The following is a 16819-nucleotide window of genomic DNA, read 5'->3' on the forward strand; positions in this document are numbered from 1 at the left end:
TTTTCAATGGCGGTGCTGTGGATGCGCTCACCATTCACTTAACGAAGGCTCACCATCCACGTGATGTCAAGTCCGCATATGGCGAGCCTGCATATGGCGTGGACGTGCTTGTATTACCCTTTCTACATGCCTATAACTAGACTATCCAATCTCCATAACTCTGGTTTGGTTACTGAAATGGTGTATTGGTTTGAATTACTGTTGTGTATTTGATTACACTCTTGCATATTTCTAAATAAAAATCTTATTATTCACCAAAATCTGGACTCCTCCTCAGTTAGTACTGGTGGGAGCTATCCTCAAGTTATCCAACCTCTCCTAAGCTTCCTTGAGCTAAACAATTCCCCATCATTTTAAAAAGCAGTTGGTGGGGATCCTCCCTTCTTTTGGGTAATATCTCATGGCTTGTCTTGAATTCTTTAAACTATTGTGCTGTACCCAGGTGTGGTGGAGCACCTTATATCATTCCTAGCATTAAGACAAAATTCAACTGGTAGTCCAATCAGCTTTTGTACATGAACTAGAGAAGGGTGCCTGCTTATGTTTTTCTCCAGGCAGCAAAAAGTACTGGGACAGCTCTGTCTCTCCATGCCTCTTTCCCCCTCATATCAGGACTCTTATTTCCTGCTGATAACACCTGTTCCTCCTCAGCCTTGGCAATGTTCTACTTCATTGCCAAGGGTATTTTGCAATTCCCCTAGTTAGCCAGGTCTAGGAGAATGAGTCAAGGAGCTTGCGTATCTTCTGATTTACATGTTGTTCTTACTTCCAGGGATCTCAGTACACAAACAAGCATATGGTTTTCATGGAAAGCTATCTTTGCTAGGAGTGAAATGGACAATTTGGAAAGCATTCAGCCATCAAGGCCTCCACTGCAGCTGGGGTTTGCTAGAAGCACATGGACAAGAATGGTCCTCTAATAGTCTCCAAAACAGTGTTGCCAAACAACATTTGAGGCAGATAAGGTTGCAGGGGCATGTCTTCCAGCACTGTCAGGCAAAAAGTGGGCTGGTCCACATTGCATTCTAATGTTTCCTCTTTCTCAGCAGTTTTAATAGTCCCTTAATGAGCTGTGACTCTGAAACGAAGGTGCTGTCCATCATCTGGATATTAGCTCACGGCTGTTTGCCTCTCTCATTTTACCCACGGATTTCTAAGCAACAGGAGTTGTGCTAAACATATCAAGTGCATCCAAGTCAGAGTCCAGATCTGAAGAAACAAGAGCTTTGAGAACACAGGGGAATGGACAGTAAGTTTACCATCTAACCTGACTTTAGTCAGGCAAAACAGAAACCCTCTTCTGTTCATGTGAAATCTGGGGCTGATGTCAAAGTAAAAAAGTTCACTTTTGGTATCATCACATTATCCTGACTCTCCCCCCCCAAAAAAAAAAAAAAAAAATCAGGGCCAAGCCTCAGTATTTTGACATTAACAGAGGGTCCTCCCCAGCTTCCATTTCTGTTTATTTCACTTGTTTGAGTTTGAAGCTTGCCCAGTTCTGAAGGTATGGAATGGATAATGAAATATATTTTCATTCTGGATTATTTCCTGACTGGGAAAAGATTTGTCCCTGGTTTAATAGCTAAGGAGTTAGTCACACGATGAAAATAATCCAGGATGAATTTAGGATCAATCTTTGTTGTTTACACACATCCCAAATGCACTTGATTAAGTTTGGGGGGCGGGGCTGCCAAAAACCCTACTTACCCCAGGATAATTAATATCAGGCTTTTCCCCGTGTTTTTGTAAAAGATTTGCATCGTCAGCTGTGTGAATAACAATGCAAATAGACCCAAATAGACTTGGGACAAAACTCTCCATGCCTTTAATGGGTTTTGAATGCATTCATATCATCAACAGCCCACACGGTCGAGAAGGTGCCACCTCTCCCCCAGCTGAACAGCCACCACTGGGGACAAAAGAGGAAAGAGAGAAGAAAAGGGGGAGAGGAACAGGGATGCCAACTCCCCCCCCCCAGTGGTGGGAGGAGAAGTCTCTGCCTGGCTGAAAGGTGCTGATGGGTGCAGGGACAAGGGAAGGGTGCCTGTACGTGTAAGTGATGAGGTTGCCAGAAATATGCAGTTCCGTGGTGTGAATAACAAAGAAGTGAAGGAGAAACAGAGAGAGAGATAACAAACTGAGGGAATAAACTCAATACATTGGCATGTACAGGAAGTTTTTCAGCTTAAGATCTAGCACAGTGTAGTAGTTTGAGCATTGGACTACAACTTTAGAACCCAAGGTTCAAATCCCACCCAGCCATGGAAACCCATTGGGTGACCTTGGGCAAGTCACACTTTCTCAGCCTCAGAGGAAGTCAAAAGCAAATCTTGTCAAGAAAATCCCATGATATGGTCACCATAGCTTTAGCCTTAGGGTCACCATAAGTCAGAAACAACTTGAAAACACACAACATCATCAACAAATACTTGTATAACTAGCAACGGAGGTCAAGTCTACTGTTTCTGCTTAGATATAGTGAGTGAGCAGTGAAGAAGCCTGTGTAAACCTGGTTTTATCAGGGCAAGGAGCTCAAGAAATGCAATACATCACACCAAAGTGGGAATGTCTATGAAAGGTGACATAAATGCTGTCTGCTGTACAAGTGCTCCCTGTTGATGAGTAGTAATAATAAATAAATAAATAAATAAATAAATATAATTTTTATAATAAAATAATAAGATTTTTGTTTCTATCCCGCTTTTTGCCAAGCAATCAAAGCGGCGTACAGCAAGTTAAAATACAACTATATATACACAGTACCCCACCTTAAAACAAGATTAAACAGTATAAAATTAAAAACCAACTAATCCAAACAAAAAACCAAAAAATCTTCATGGGTAGAGTCACTAGATGGGAAGTCTTGTCTGTGGCCGAGTGTTTTATTCCGGGAAGGCCTGCTGGAAGAGATCCGTCTTAATGGATTTTTTTAAGTTCTCTAGATTGTTAACGTGACGGATCTCATCCGGCAGACCATTCCATAAATTGGGAGCGGTTGCAGAAAATGTCCTCTGGGAGGTCGCCATCAGCCTGGTCTTTAAGGGTTGTAGTAAATTCCTCCCAGAGGACCTGAGGGTACAGGGCAGATTGTATGGAAGCAGGCGATCCCTTAGATAGGTTGGGCCCAAGCCATGTAGGGCTTTAAAAGTGATAACCAACACCTTGTATTGTGCCCAGAAACTGATAGGTAGCCAGTGGAGTGACTTCAGTATTGGTGTTATATGGTCACTCCTTGCTGTTCCTGTGACCAACCTGGCTGCCATATTCTGTACCAACTGGAGTTTCCAGACTAGGCACAAGGGTAGCCCCATGTAGAGCGCATTGCAAAAATCAAGTCTTGAGGTTACCAGCGCATGTACTACAGTTTCAAGGTCACCCTGTTCCAGGAAAGGGCGCAGCTGGCGTATCAGCCGAAGCTGATGACAGGCGCTCTTGACCATCACATTCACCTGATTCCTCATCTGAAGTGACGGGTCAAGAAGCACTCCCAGACTTCATGGCTCCTGCTCTCCCTTCTGACAGTCTGATCTCCTTTAATTTTCTTTAAAATGCTCTTGGATGAAGCAGCCCTTCAAAGGAATAGGGTGCATGGCCATCCATATGTTCTCATAGCATCACTGCTCTATTTCCTCATGATCTTACCTGTGAAAGTAGAAACTCCCTCTACCTTTGGCCTGATATCCCCTCTGAATCAGGGAGCTTGTTTAGTTCTCATTACAGTTACTGATTGCTTGGGAAGGCAAAGCAGATGGTGATGATGAGAGCCATGTTGACAATAACCTTGGATGATCTCTGGGTGAAGCTTGAGGCGGCTGTCAGCTTTGCGTGGAGTGGGCTTCTGCCTGAATCCTCTACTCATTACTGCAGAGAGAGAGAGAGAAAAAGAAATGAACAGTAATGCTCCACTTTTGAGATTATTAAACTGGATTGCTGCTGCACAGCTTGAACACACTTCATTTTCCAATCATGGAAGTTAAGTGCAGTCCTCCTGGCATGTATTCCTGTAAGCACATAGAGTATGATAGAAGCTCCCACATGATGCAAAGGAAGTTGAAGAATAGGGCTACAATCAGGTTAGACCATTTTCTTTGGTGTCATTCACCCAGTGTGGAAGATTCCCCTCTTCCTTAATTAAAAATCTTTTTCATTCCCTAAAGTTCCAAATAGGATGTCGGCATCATCTCCATCATCTCGATACAGGATCAAATGAGGAACATAATGCTTTCATTAGTATTTAAGGGTGAGGATGGAACACTGGATTAAGTCATTGATGAAAAGCATCAGAGCTTGGAAAGTTCATTTTAAAGGGTAATTAGTTACAGTTATAATGTCAAGCACTCATACAGTTTCAGCTCAAAAGTAACTCTTTGCTTTCCCAGTTCTCAAAAGTTACTGTTTAGTTATTTTTGAGGCAGTACAGATGGACGGCTCCGTGCCGCCCATTTTTGCCCATGTCTGTGCTCCAGCATCCCCATGCTGCAGCACAGACACACCACAAAAAAAGAGCCACCTAAAGCAGCTACTTTTTTGTGATGCTGGAAGCAGGAAGGGGTGCCGCCATGACACCACTTCCTGCCAGAGATGCCTGGCCGCTGTATGGTGGCAGCGGTATCATGGCGACCCCCATTATGGATAGGAGGCCGCCATGATGCCAGCATCCGTACGTATTAGGCTTTGGGAGCGTGCGGTTGCTGCATGCTCCTGAACCCTAAAATCACCACCGCCATGCCACAAAGCGCCTGTGTGTACTGGGCCTTAGTTACTTTAAAATCCAGCTTTTTTATTCAACAGGCTCAGCACAAACAAGCACTTATACCATCATGTTCTCCCCCACCATTTGGCAAGCCAAACTCTATGAGATATTTAGTGAAGTATTAGAATTCTCTGCTCTAGTGTCTCACCAAACTACAAATTCCAGCCATGGTAGTAGAAGTGAGTTGTTATTGTCACCGTTGTTGTTGTTGTTGTGTGTCTTCAAGTTGTTTCCAATTTACAGTGGCCCTTATCAGATGACAGGTTTTGCAGCTCCAATCCGGAGTCACTCCTGGTCCAACCATGTGAATTCACGTTAAAACATGATGTATTATCAGACATGATTGCTTTCTATGGGGAGTACTTCTGAGCCAGATCCACAGTCAATCCAAAGTGACTCCTGAATTCGGTAACAAGTGAATTCAAAAAAATTGTTTCCAAGCCCACTTCGATTTCAATCCGAATTGGTCTGGTGTGGAATGCAACTTTGCTTCTGTCCTGGTACATACACACACACCCCAAACCTCCAAGGTGGCAAATTTCTCATGATGCAGCACTGCAGTTTTGCTCCATTTGCTTCCGGTAATCCTTCAAAAACAGAGGCTGCATAATATTTCTTTAATAATAATAATAATTTATTTCCTGCCTCTCCTCAAGACTAAGGCAGGGTATCCAAAGGAGAACAAGGCACTGCATAATAATAATAATAATAATAATAATAATAATAATAATAATAATTTATTAGTTTGCTGAGGCACCAGAGCTCTCTGGCAGAGAAGTCTCAATGGCGGGATACATACCGCCATATAGTACGTATAGGATACGTACTAGGGTTAGGAAGGGGCGGTGCTTCCGCACCCCCCTAACCCTAGTACGTATCCTATACGTACAAGATGGCGGCACCCCTTCCACATGGGCGCCGCCATCTTTACGTATCAGACGCTGAGCGTCCGTACGTGTCGCAGCCTTTATGACGTAGCGAGTGCGCCCCTGGCGCCTCGCTACGTCACAAACGCGACTGAAAAAGAAGCTCCATTTTGGAGCTTCTTTTTCGGTCCGCGCGGGAGCCGCGCCGTCTGAAGGCTCCGGCTCCCCCACGGATCTACCGGCGGCGGCGGTTTGTACCCCGCCAATGTCTCACAACACTACAGTTCCCAGAATTCCATAGTACTGAGCCAGGACAATTACAGTGGAGTCAAACCGGATTATTTCCCCAGTGCGGATGCAACCTAAGAGAAGGCAACTATTACAAAGGGAAGGAGAGTGGAGGGAGGTGGTACTTTAGGGAGCATGGAGCATGGAGAATAAGGGAAACTGGATCATTTCTGCACTCCTCCAAAATGGGTCTCCTTCAGACCCAAAGGATTTACTTTCAAGTAAAGCTGCAGCTTTTACACTGATTATTTTGCAGTGAAAAAAAATTAATAATAATAATAAATGGATGTGGGCTCTGACACGGAGGATAGATGTAGATGTGGCTGAAATGGATGAGGAGAAAGACAGGAGGATAGTTGTAGATGTGGCTGAAATGGATGTGGGCTCTGACATGGAGGACCCGTTTGGATTTGGCTGCCAGGGATGGGAAAATAGAAGGGAAGAAGAAATGTGAAGCCATCATTCAAGTGACGCTAGCATTCACGTGAAAGTAGAACTAGGAAGTGGCCCCCTTCTTCACCCCAGAAGTGCAAAGGTTCACGATGCATTCAGACCCCCACTGAGTATGTGCAAGGGTCCCAATCTGCATTGGTGAATCTACATGGTGTGGTAATTTAATGTGCACTCACTCTGCTTTGGCTCAAGAATGACCACAATTTCATTCTTTACATGTGATGATTCATCACGTGAATTGCCTTGGATTCGAATTGACTCTGCTTCCCCTTCACTTCGGATTGGCTCTGGATTTTAGTTCAAATTTCACATGTGATAAGGGCCAGTGACTCTAAGGTGAACCTATCATTGGGTTTTCTTGGCAAGTTTCTTCAGAGGGGTTTTGCCATTGCCATCCCTTGAGGCTAAGAAAATGTAAATTGCCCAAGCTATAGCCACTGAAGTGCTACAATGGCAATGTGAAAGAGACTCCATTAACTAATTATTTCAACTAGTTACTTCCACTCTTAGAGCAGAAGGCATATGCTGATCTACTGATAGATTTCTAGCTGTTTTGCAGTAGAGCAGCAGGGCTTCTGATTCTTGATTGTTTAACAGGCAACAACAAAACGATCTTTTTGAACAAAATTAGGCTGCTGAAATGACAAAAAATGAAAGTAAGCTTCCATGTTGGATTGGTCTTGATGGCCTTTGAGATTTCCTCCAACTCTATGATTCTATGTAAAAGTACTGCTGTTGCTAACCTTCTACTCAGGTTTTGGTGCTAATGACAAATACCTGGCCTCAGAATGCATTCAGAAGCACTCTTCTTCTGAAATATACCCTAAAATACCTGGTATTCATTGACAGTCTCTCGTCTGAGTATAACCAGGACTGACCCTGCTTAGCTTCCAAGATCAGGCAAGATCTGGTGCCTTCGGGATATTTAGGCTCCTGTCTGCATAAATATATTCAGAGAATTTAAATGGGATGTCTCATTCCTCCCTCTCCTTTATTTAATGCATGGCATATTTTACCACAGGCCTCAAAGTGCATTGTCTGTTTTCCAGCATCTCTCCAGCCCAACCCACTAAAGTAATGAAATTGTAAGGTTATGTATCATTTATTATTAACTAGTACTAATGTGAAGAGCCAGTATGGCAGAGTGCTGAATGCTGGATTTTGATTCTGCAGACCAGGGTTCAATTCCCAGCTTAGCCATGAAACCTTCTGGGTGACCTTGGGCAAGTGACATTCTCTCAGCCTCAGAGGAAAGCAATGGCAAACTTCTGCTGAACAAATCCTGTCAAGGAAAGTCAATGAAAGGTTCGCCTTCGAGTTGCCATAAGTCAGAAACAACTTGAAGGCACACAACAATGTGTGCTGATAGTGTATGACTTGATGTGAATTTCTGTGTTAAAATTATCATTCAGCTACACTATCCAGATTGTCATTCAGTAGGTCCTACTTCAGTCCAGTTTTTAAAAAGCTTCAGTATATGTTGAGACACATCAGGATTCCATACCCTCCAACATTTCACAGGAAAGAAAACTGGGACATGTATGGCCATACAATAGCAGAGTGTGGTCAAGATGGCAAAAGTTATTAAACAGGAAGAACAGACAAGGAAGGAAAGGCGGCAGCAATTTGCTTTTGCCTGAGTCTGCTGGTAAGAGTAAGATTCTGGGGGGCCCTCTCCCCCCTGCTGAGTGAACTGAGTGCATGGGTCCCATGCTGGGAGAAAAGTGGGTATAATAGGAATAAAATAAAATAAAAAACTAGTTTTGCACTTTGAACTCAGTTTGCAGACTGTTTGAAAGGCTGGTTGTACTGTTGCAAAGTAACAGTAGAATAAACCAGTGTTTTCCCCAGTTAAAAATGACTGTGTAAAATGGCCATGTTGAAAAAGAATATTCCTGTTCCCTTCCTGATCTGAATAAGTTTGTAGAGTCTGCTCTATTCCTTGAAGATCAGGCAACTACTCCTGCCCTCTTTAAAGACCCAGATATGCTCATAAATTGATATGAAGCCAAAATGGATGTTGAAGAAAACAATTCATGAACTTGGTGTCACTTGGCTAATTCACCTTCTGCTCTAACTTCCAAGTTTGGCAGAATGCAAAGGAAGCTGCATTGTGTCTGTTCTAGAAAGGATGTCCAAAACAAAAGCCCAAACTAGGGATAGCTGCTTCCTTGACTCCTCACCACCCTCTGGGTGGAGGTACAAATTAATCACACAGTTTCCACTGTCATATTCGACTGTCTGTAATGCTGATGGTGGTTGTGTGAGGATAAGGGGAAGAGAAGAGGCTCGGATTAGCAGTTTAGAGTTGGGATGGTCTGAAATGTCAATACAGATGACATTGTTTTAAAAATAGGAGAGGTAATTACCTGACTATGACAATGTAGTGTTATTTGTTCATTCTCTGATTACAATTGTATCCTTTACAGAGCATACGAAGGGAGTGATTCCATTTTATTCTCACAAAAAGCCTGTGAGGTAGGTTAGGCTGGGAACTGGTGGCAGATTCTGGGTTATCCAATAGATGGGAAAGAATTTGAAGCCAGGAAGAAGATAAGCTGTTGGCTGTCTCATGTTAGTAGAGGACAGAATTGCCAGTTCAGGATTGTTTCTGGCGTAAGGTTTCCAAGCCCAAACCTGAGACCTAGGGACCTAGGCCCCTGGTGATGCCACGAAGCATTATGGATTAAATAACAGCCATTGTTGCTCACAGCTTGTCTTTCACACACACACACACACACACACACAGAGAGAGAGAGAGAGAGAGAGATGTGTTTTCCTGTTTGAAAGTCAAGACAAAAGTCTTAACTAAAGATGATGTTCCTAGATAAAAGTGAAATAAAGTGATTATTGCTTCTCACCTACTAAGGAACATATAATCTAGCCTATTTACTTCTAGCTATAAGGTGGCTGCAGAGCAGAGCAGAAGGTGATCCCCCTGGCACCACAAAAACTGGGAGGGAAGGAGGAAGCTAACTAAATATGCACAGTCCCTGTAGAATCTTCGTAAGTTGCAACAACAAATCAACTCAATTTTGCAAACTGTAGATCCTGCTCTGCTAGCAGGGAGGAGAAGGAGAGCAGTTCCTGGGTAGCCATTTTGAGTGGGTGAGTGTTTGAATTTAAAAAAAAAAACTCTTGGGAGAGTGTGTTTGTTGCTGTGAGTCATTAGGGACTGGAGCAAAGAGTCTACCTCAATATAACTGCTTCCAGAGGCACATGCCAATTTTCACAGTCAAGGGAAAGTACAGCACAGGCAGTAAGGGAGCTGTGAACTTTGTTTTAGAAGTTCTTTAATTTTTTTTTCCTTTTTTAAAAAATAGGTACTTTCGGGATTTTTTTTTTAGTAAGTGTGTTTCTAGCCACAGTTGTTTCCAAGACTGAGGGGTCTGCAACAACAAACAGCTGGTTTGTGAGAGGCCTTCTGATGTCCAGTGTTTCGTCCCTAATAAAGAAGAATGTATGTGTGTGTGTATGTGCCTTCAAGTCACCTGTCAACATATGGCACATTCCTTCCTTGGAAATTTAGGAGATTATCACACTGCCCTTTTCTGCCCTTCCCTCCCAACCTAGGCATAGGATGAAAACTTTTAAGCACAGATTTTATTGCACGCCTCTGTGCCTAGGCGAAAGGTATCCCGTATCCGAACATGGCATCCCATACCTGATCCAGACTTCTCCCATACTTTGAAAAGAACAGGAAGATCCAGTTCTTTCAAAAAGTGCAGGAGACATCCAGATCAGGCATGGGATGCCATGATTGGGTACAGGATGTCTCTGGCCTAGGCACGGAAGTGTGCAATAAAATCCATACTTAAACATTTTTATCCCATTCCTAGGTAGGGAGGGAAGAATGGGAAAGGGCAGTGTGATAATCTCCATAGCCTATAGCACCTGTTATTTGTTGGTGGCCTCCATCCAAGTGCCAACTAGGGCTGATCCTGCTTAGCTTCCAAGATCAGACAGGATCTGGTACTGACCAATTTATACCTTAATCTTCCCCCTCTAGCGGATCAACATCACTAGAAGAAATCCCAGGGGCCTGGAATGATCTCAGTGTTTTTTCCCATGCCAGTTCAGCCTGACAGAGAAATTGCAAGGTTGCCTTGGGTTTGGGTTTGGGTGTTCATTTGTTTTTAATTAGCAGGGACATTCTTATAATTAGGCAGAATGACAATTCTACCTCAGGCAACAGATGTCATGAAAAAGCAACAAATTATGAAGTCATTTAATTTATGATGGTTTCCTTTTTACTGCCCAGGAAGGAGAGGGAAGCACTGGTGAGATTTTCTGCTTCAGATGCTCAAATTGCTTGCTTGGCCTTGGAGTACTGAACACCTGGATTTGGGGGGAAAGGAGGAGCTTTCCTTCAAGCAGAAATGTATCTTTGGCCTGTCCTGTTTCTTGGCATTAAGCTGGGCAAACTGATGGTGTGAGATAGCAGGAAAATTCAGGTGAGAAAGATTCAGAAAGCTTCCCAGTTTTATACCCAGCTGTGAGGGTGGATCATCACACAAAATGTATTAATGCATGAGCCACAATGCACTACAATGAATTCCTTGGGATCCTTTGCTTATTTAACCATTAACACACATTAGCTAAAATCCTATTGGTTATTCTCAACTGGAATAGACCCACTGAGTCAACTGTTACAGGGGAATCAACATTTAGGCTGCATCTGCACTGCAGACATAATATAGTTTGGCACCATTTTAGCTGCCAAGGCTCAATGCAATGGAATTGCGGGAAGTGTAGTTTATTGTGGTACCAGAGCTCCACTTCCCAGAATTCCAATACACTGAGCTATTGCAGTTAAAGTAATGTCAAATTGGATTATTTCTGCAGTGTGGGTGTAGCCCAAGTGTTAGAATCCAGTAGAATCTGTCTTAACTTTGTAAACGTATCTCTGTGTTGTCTATGTAATAAATAGATATTTGAGTTTGAGTTATGCTCAATGTATGCACATCAATATATATCATAGTTTGATATACATATATAACATTACATGAAAACTAATGAGAACTATAGTCACTGATCAAAATGAATGTTGATGGCTCTAGCTGGAGATACTGCCTGGATCAAATATGCACAGATGTGTGTTAGAGTATTTTTCTTAAGCCAACTTTTTGCAGAATGAAAGTTAGTAAAGTAGGCCTGGATGGATGGGCCCAAAATGGGTCCTAGGTGGGTATGTTATAAACTGGAAAGTGGAAAGCTTGTGAAACTAGAGGGTGGGATATGGGTTACAACAGGATGGAGACTGTAGATGAGGACAGTTCTCCTTTGCAGAAGTGTAGCCATAAACTTCATTTGTTACTGAATAATAAATGTCTGAAGAGCACAGAAGACTGGACTGCTGAACTCTGAAAAGGTGCAAGATCTGACTCTAGGTAAACTCACTGATTCAAAGAATCTACTCCAGTCATGATCACTGTAAATTTGGGCATAATAGTTATTAGCTCCACTAATGCTTGGAGGTAACCAGTTACAAATAACTAGTAATCCATAACCAATCCCTTTCCCTAATTTTTTTTAAAAAAAGAATAACTGGAGTTTATCACACAGAAACTAAATTTAAACTGAAAACAATGCACATTTGCGGGTTGTTTTTCAGACATTCAGGTTTAACCCAAACATAAAATTGAAAACCCCCGCATTTGCTGGATGTTTTTCAGACGACATTTACATGAAAGAGAAACAACGCAAAAATAACTCAAACGCAAAGTCGTCAAAACCAGCTCCTTTTTACTTTTGCTAAATTCCAAAAGTACAAAGGAGTTTTCCCTTTGGATTATTTTTGCATTATTTATCTTTCATGCCAATGCATCTGACAAACAACACCCAGATTTTAAAATCCCGTTTCTGCACAGGATTTTACAAATTCGCCCTCTGTGATGTCCTGCCAGGACTATTTCAATCTCCCCCTGTATTTTCTTTCGTGTTGGTTCAGGCCATAGAATATTTTAGTGTAGGAAAATTCATCGTATTAGTTCTGGGAGGAGCTGTAGGATCCCCTGCATTTTTCCAGGTTTGGTTTGCCCTTTCCCAGCATGCTCTGTTTTTTGCTAAAGGCTTTCTCGTTTGGAGCAGTCTTTGCTGTGAGCAGGCAGGGAGCTGTCTTTTGGTGGCAAACAGGCCCAGGCAGCCGGAAAGGGCATTTCTTACATGTTAGCCATTTTAGTTACCAGCATCAAAGAAGACAAAGAGATCAGGAGCTGAAAGACCCTGCACCAGCTCCATTGAGAGAGGAGATCAAACCAAGATCAGACCCAGAGAGATGACACCCTGAAGATTGCTGAAAGTTTGTAAAGTATCTTTTATCTAGAGCTGGGGAGGAGAAAACTCTTTATTTTTGTTCTTTAAATTAAACTTCCCCCTTTTTGAACTTTACATTCAGCTTCTGAGCCTTTTTGGATAAAAGAGTTTGATTCCACCAGGGTACCAGCGTTGCACATCCAAACCTGCCACCACCTTTAGTTGGGTGTGTCTTCACACCCTCCATGTGATAAACTATCACATGTTAATAATAGCTTAATGAGAGATAATTTCACTCTTCTGTGGTGTAAATGTAACTTTTAATTACTTTTACAATTCCAAGGTTGCAGTCTAACTAAAAGGTGACTTGAAGGAAGAAGTGGCTCATGATGTGCCTCATGGTCTGGTGTGGGTGGTAAGATAACAACAGATGGATAGGAATAGTGTGTGTTTTGTACCACTGACCAGCATTCTGATGAGTATGGGGGAAAAACAGTGAGGGACAACCATTTTAATTACTTTTAAGAGCATGTCAGAGACATAGCCATGTAGTCTAGAATATCAGTATACAAAGGGATTTTGTAGCACCTTTGAGACTAACTGTGCAAAAGATGCTGTAGCATGATCTTTTGTAGACTTGGTCTACTTCCTCAGATGCATGTAGTGAAAGTATGCCCATGAAGAACCATTGTCTTTGTCCAACCCATGGTTGATGGATTGGGGTTTATGAATATATCCTAATTCAGGTATTTCTCTTTCCTATCTTCCCTTGTAGTTTTTTTTTTTTTGTTTTTTTTTTTTGTTTTTTGTTTTTTTGTTCAAGGACTGCTGTGCTGAGCAGTGGTGTCCCACACCAGGGCTTTGGGACAGAGCAAAAAGGGCTTGCTCCCAACTCCCTGCCCCACATTATTATTATTATTATTATTATTATTATTATTATTATTTTATATTTCCCACCTCTCCCTGCAGATTGAGGTGGGATTACAACCAGGTAAAATACCATCAGTAATGCAACATGGCTTTGCTTCAGAGTAAAGTGGCGTGGGGCAGGGACGGGGGTTTCCAGACCCTCTCCCTTGTCCCCCATGGCTTTACTCTAAAGTAAAGCTTTGCAGGGCAGGGACAGGGGTGCTGGGCCCTGTTTCCCCCGTCATGCACCATGGCGTGCAGCAGTGAGGTGGGGGCACTAACAGGGTGTCACCCCCCTTCAGTGGTGTCACTCGGTGTGATCCGCACCCCCTGCACTCCCCAAGTGACGCTACTGGTGCTGAGGTCAGAGAGAGAACACCCAGGAAGATTGAAGTGTACTGCAACAAAAGATAGCACCAAGCCCTCCAACTGGCAGAGATAGTCCCAATTGAGCCTCTGTCATCCCATGTTTCAGTTTCTCTCTCCTTCTTCTCTTCCTCCTTTTCCCCTTTCTCCTACGTTAGTTGCTGCAAACTGAGTTCAGTATGCAAAAGCACTTTGCGTGAGTGAGTGGGAAGAGGAGAGAAAGGTGCAGAATCTTGTTCTTCCCCTTAGGCTCAGGCAAAATCAAACTATTGTAGCCTTTTCTAGTTTCTGTGTTTTTCATCACTAATAACTTTTGCCATCTTGACCACACTCTCAAGTTGCTTGGCCACATGTTCTATTTTTTATCTGTGAAATGTTGGTGCACAGATGGGAAATCTACACTGCAAGAAATGGATTGGACTATTCCTCAATTAACCTGTTTGCCTGTTTATTTCTGTTTTAGAAAAATCCAGGTGAAAGCTGAAAACACTCTAGGACATCACAGGAGAACATAGCCTTGAACCGCACTCTCCTGAGAGCTACAGGCCATTGATCAACCTGCAGCCCCATCTGGATCTCTTTTTATTTGTTGACTAATTAGTACCTGGACCTGGAAATATAGCTATTAATACATTACTTTTTAGAAGTAGCTTTCCAAGTTCTGCTCTCCAAATGCATAATGAATATATGAAGTGAGGAAACATCTGGTCTGGAAAAGAAAGTACCTTGGAAGTGGGCCTGGATTTTTTTTTCCCCTTGGTGTGTCAAAAATAACCCAGAGAGGAGTTTAAATATAGTATTCTGGAATAGCTCTTTCCAAGAACTGGTGATCTGTTTGTTCATAACATTATGGTCATAATTTCACAAGGTTAATTTACAGAAGATGCAAAGACTAATGCAAAGGGATATTATTCCCAAATGGCCCATCAAGGATCACCCGTAGATTGTGGGAAAGTTGTTGCTGGGCCTCCATGCTGTGAGCAACAGAACATGTGGGGCAGATGGCCAAGTCAGTGAGCTTCCTTCAGAGTCAGACAGGGGTCAGAAATCACGTTAAATGCATTACATGCATGTGTGTTTGTTTTGTTCTGTGCCTTCAAGTCATTTCTGAATTAAGGGTGATCCTAAGGCAGACCTATCATGGAAGTTTTCTTGGCAAGATTTGTTCAGAGGGAGTTTGCCTTTGCTTTCCTCTATCATGGAAAACCCCATGATAGGGTCTTCACCTAGGATCACCATAAGTGTATGGTTTTAATAGTTAATTGCTTAATTTGATGTTTTAAGGAAAGGTGAGAACTGTTGGGATATGGGGTTTGTATGTACTTTTAATCTGTAAACTGTCTCGATTATCATGGACAGAGAGGCAGGATATAAATAAAAGTTTTTATTATTATTATTTAAGTTGGAAATGACGTAAAGGCGCACAACAACTCATTTTGGTAGAAATGTTCAAGTGGTTCTCTAGGAGGGTCAGAATATTTTAATTTACTTATGCAAGGCTTACCTGACCTGGTTGTTTCACTTCACACATGCATATTTTTGGTTTTGAATTAAAACTTTGATGAAACATGTTGAACTTTACTGGTGTGTTTGTGTGTGTGTGTCTCTATGTGTGGAAACCTCTCCCTATACTTCCTCTTACTGTCTCTGGTACCAAATTTTCTGTTAAAGAAATAATTTCCAGGAACATTACTTTTTAACTTGAACTTCTTTAACTGTTTAACATTAACATAACTTGAACCTTAACATCTTTAACTTTAACATAACATATATGTCAGGGATGATGGGAGTTGTTGCTCTACACCTCAGGCTGTAACTCACCACCTTGTTAATGAAGCTGAGCTGACCAGCTTTGGCCAGTGATTAATGCTTTCTCCCAAAGCAGCAGAGTTTTCTGAGAATAGGCTGAAGACCCTGACAATCTTCTCCAAGCCTTCTCACTCTTCTTCTTCAGATGTCTCCAAACACCATCAGGATTCTGCTGGTTCTTGTATCTTCACTCAAGACACCAACACAACTCATTAGTCTTAGATAAAAGATCTACTTTATTCTACTATATACAGTTACTATCTCTATATGCCCAACAATCCACAATATCTCTACACTCTACCAATACTCCACAACTACCCACAAGTTACATTAGCAAAACTGGCAATTATTATAGCAAATGTTTGTTACCACCCACTAGACAATTACCACCCAGTGCGTGTGTACATTCACAATGATTGGTTGACTTTTGTTCATCCCATACTCAAGTCCAACCCATGAACATCATCTGATCACCTTGTACATGTAACAAGTCTCAGGTGTTACCAATGTACATTCCTTAATTTTGTCCTTGGCTCCCAAGACTTCTAAATTATATCATCCTTTACACCTGTGTGATTTCTTAATTGTTCATGCTTAGTCATTCTGATTCTCACATACATATTTTATTTTATTTCTATAACTGCATGTCCCATGTTGCATTTATGCCCAAAAATTGACCCCTAAATCACAGGTCAACTTATTTACGGGTCACTATGAAAACAGTGACAGCAGCTCTTTCAGATTTCCCCATGCGATGTGTAGAGGAGTTTAGCAAGAAGTTTATGCTCATAGCACTATTTTTCTACTTTTACTGCTATGGCTGCCTCCTGTGGCATTCTGGGGTTTGTAGTTTTGAGATGCCTAAGAGCTCTCCAGCTGAGAATGGTAAATGTCCCTTCCTAAACTGCAAAATCCCAGGATTCCACAGGAGCCAACCATAGCAATAAAAGTGAAATATGTGAAGTGGAGGGCTTTCACGGCCAGCACCAATGGGTATTTTTTGGGGGGGGTTGGGCCACATAGCCTGAAAAACATACAAAAAACTGTAAAAGTGGAATAATAGTGCAGTAACAGATTCCATCTCAACATTAGGAAGAACCTCCTAACTGTAAGAGCTGTT

General features: G+C 42.1%; 1 long non-coding RNA gene across 1 annotated transcript; it reads left to right on the top strand.

Moving 5' to 3' along the window:
- Positions 1-1056: 1056 nt before the first annotated feature.
- LOC149321395 (uncharacterized) lies at positions 1057-15417 on the top strand. The gene is made up of 3 exons (XR_016277907.1): positions 1057-1249; positions 10622-10814; positions 14354-15417. It is a non-coding gene; the product is annotated as an uncharacterized LOC149321395 (long non-coding RNA).
- Positions 15418-16819: the final 1402 nt, after the last annotated feature.

Source organism: Sceloporus occidentalis, unplaced genomic scaffold (assembly GCF_023333645.1).
Source record: "Sceloporus occidentalis isolate IW3139 unplaced genomic scaffold, rSceOcc1.0.p SCAF_1, whole genome shotgun sequence".
Lineage (NCBI taxonomy): Eukaryota > Metazoa > Chordata > Lepidosauria > Squamata > Phrynosomatidae > Sceloporus > Sceloporus occidentalis.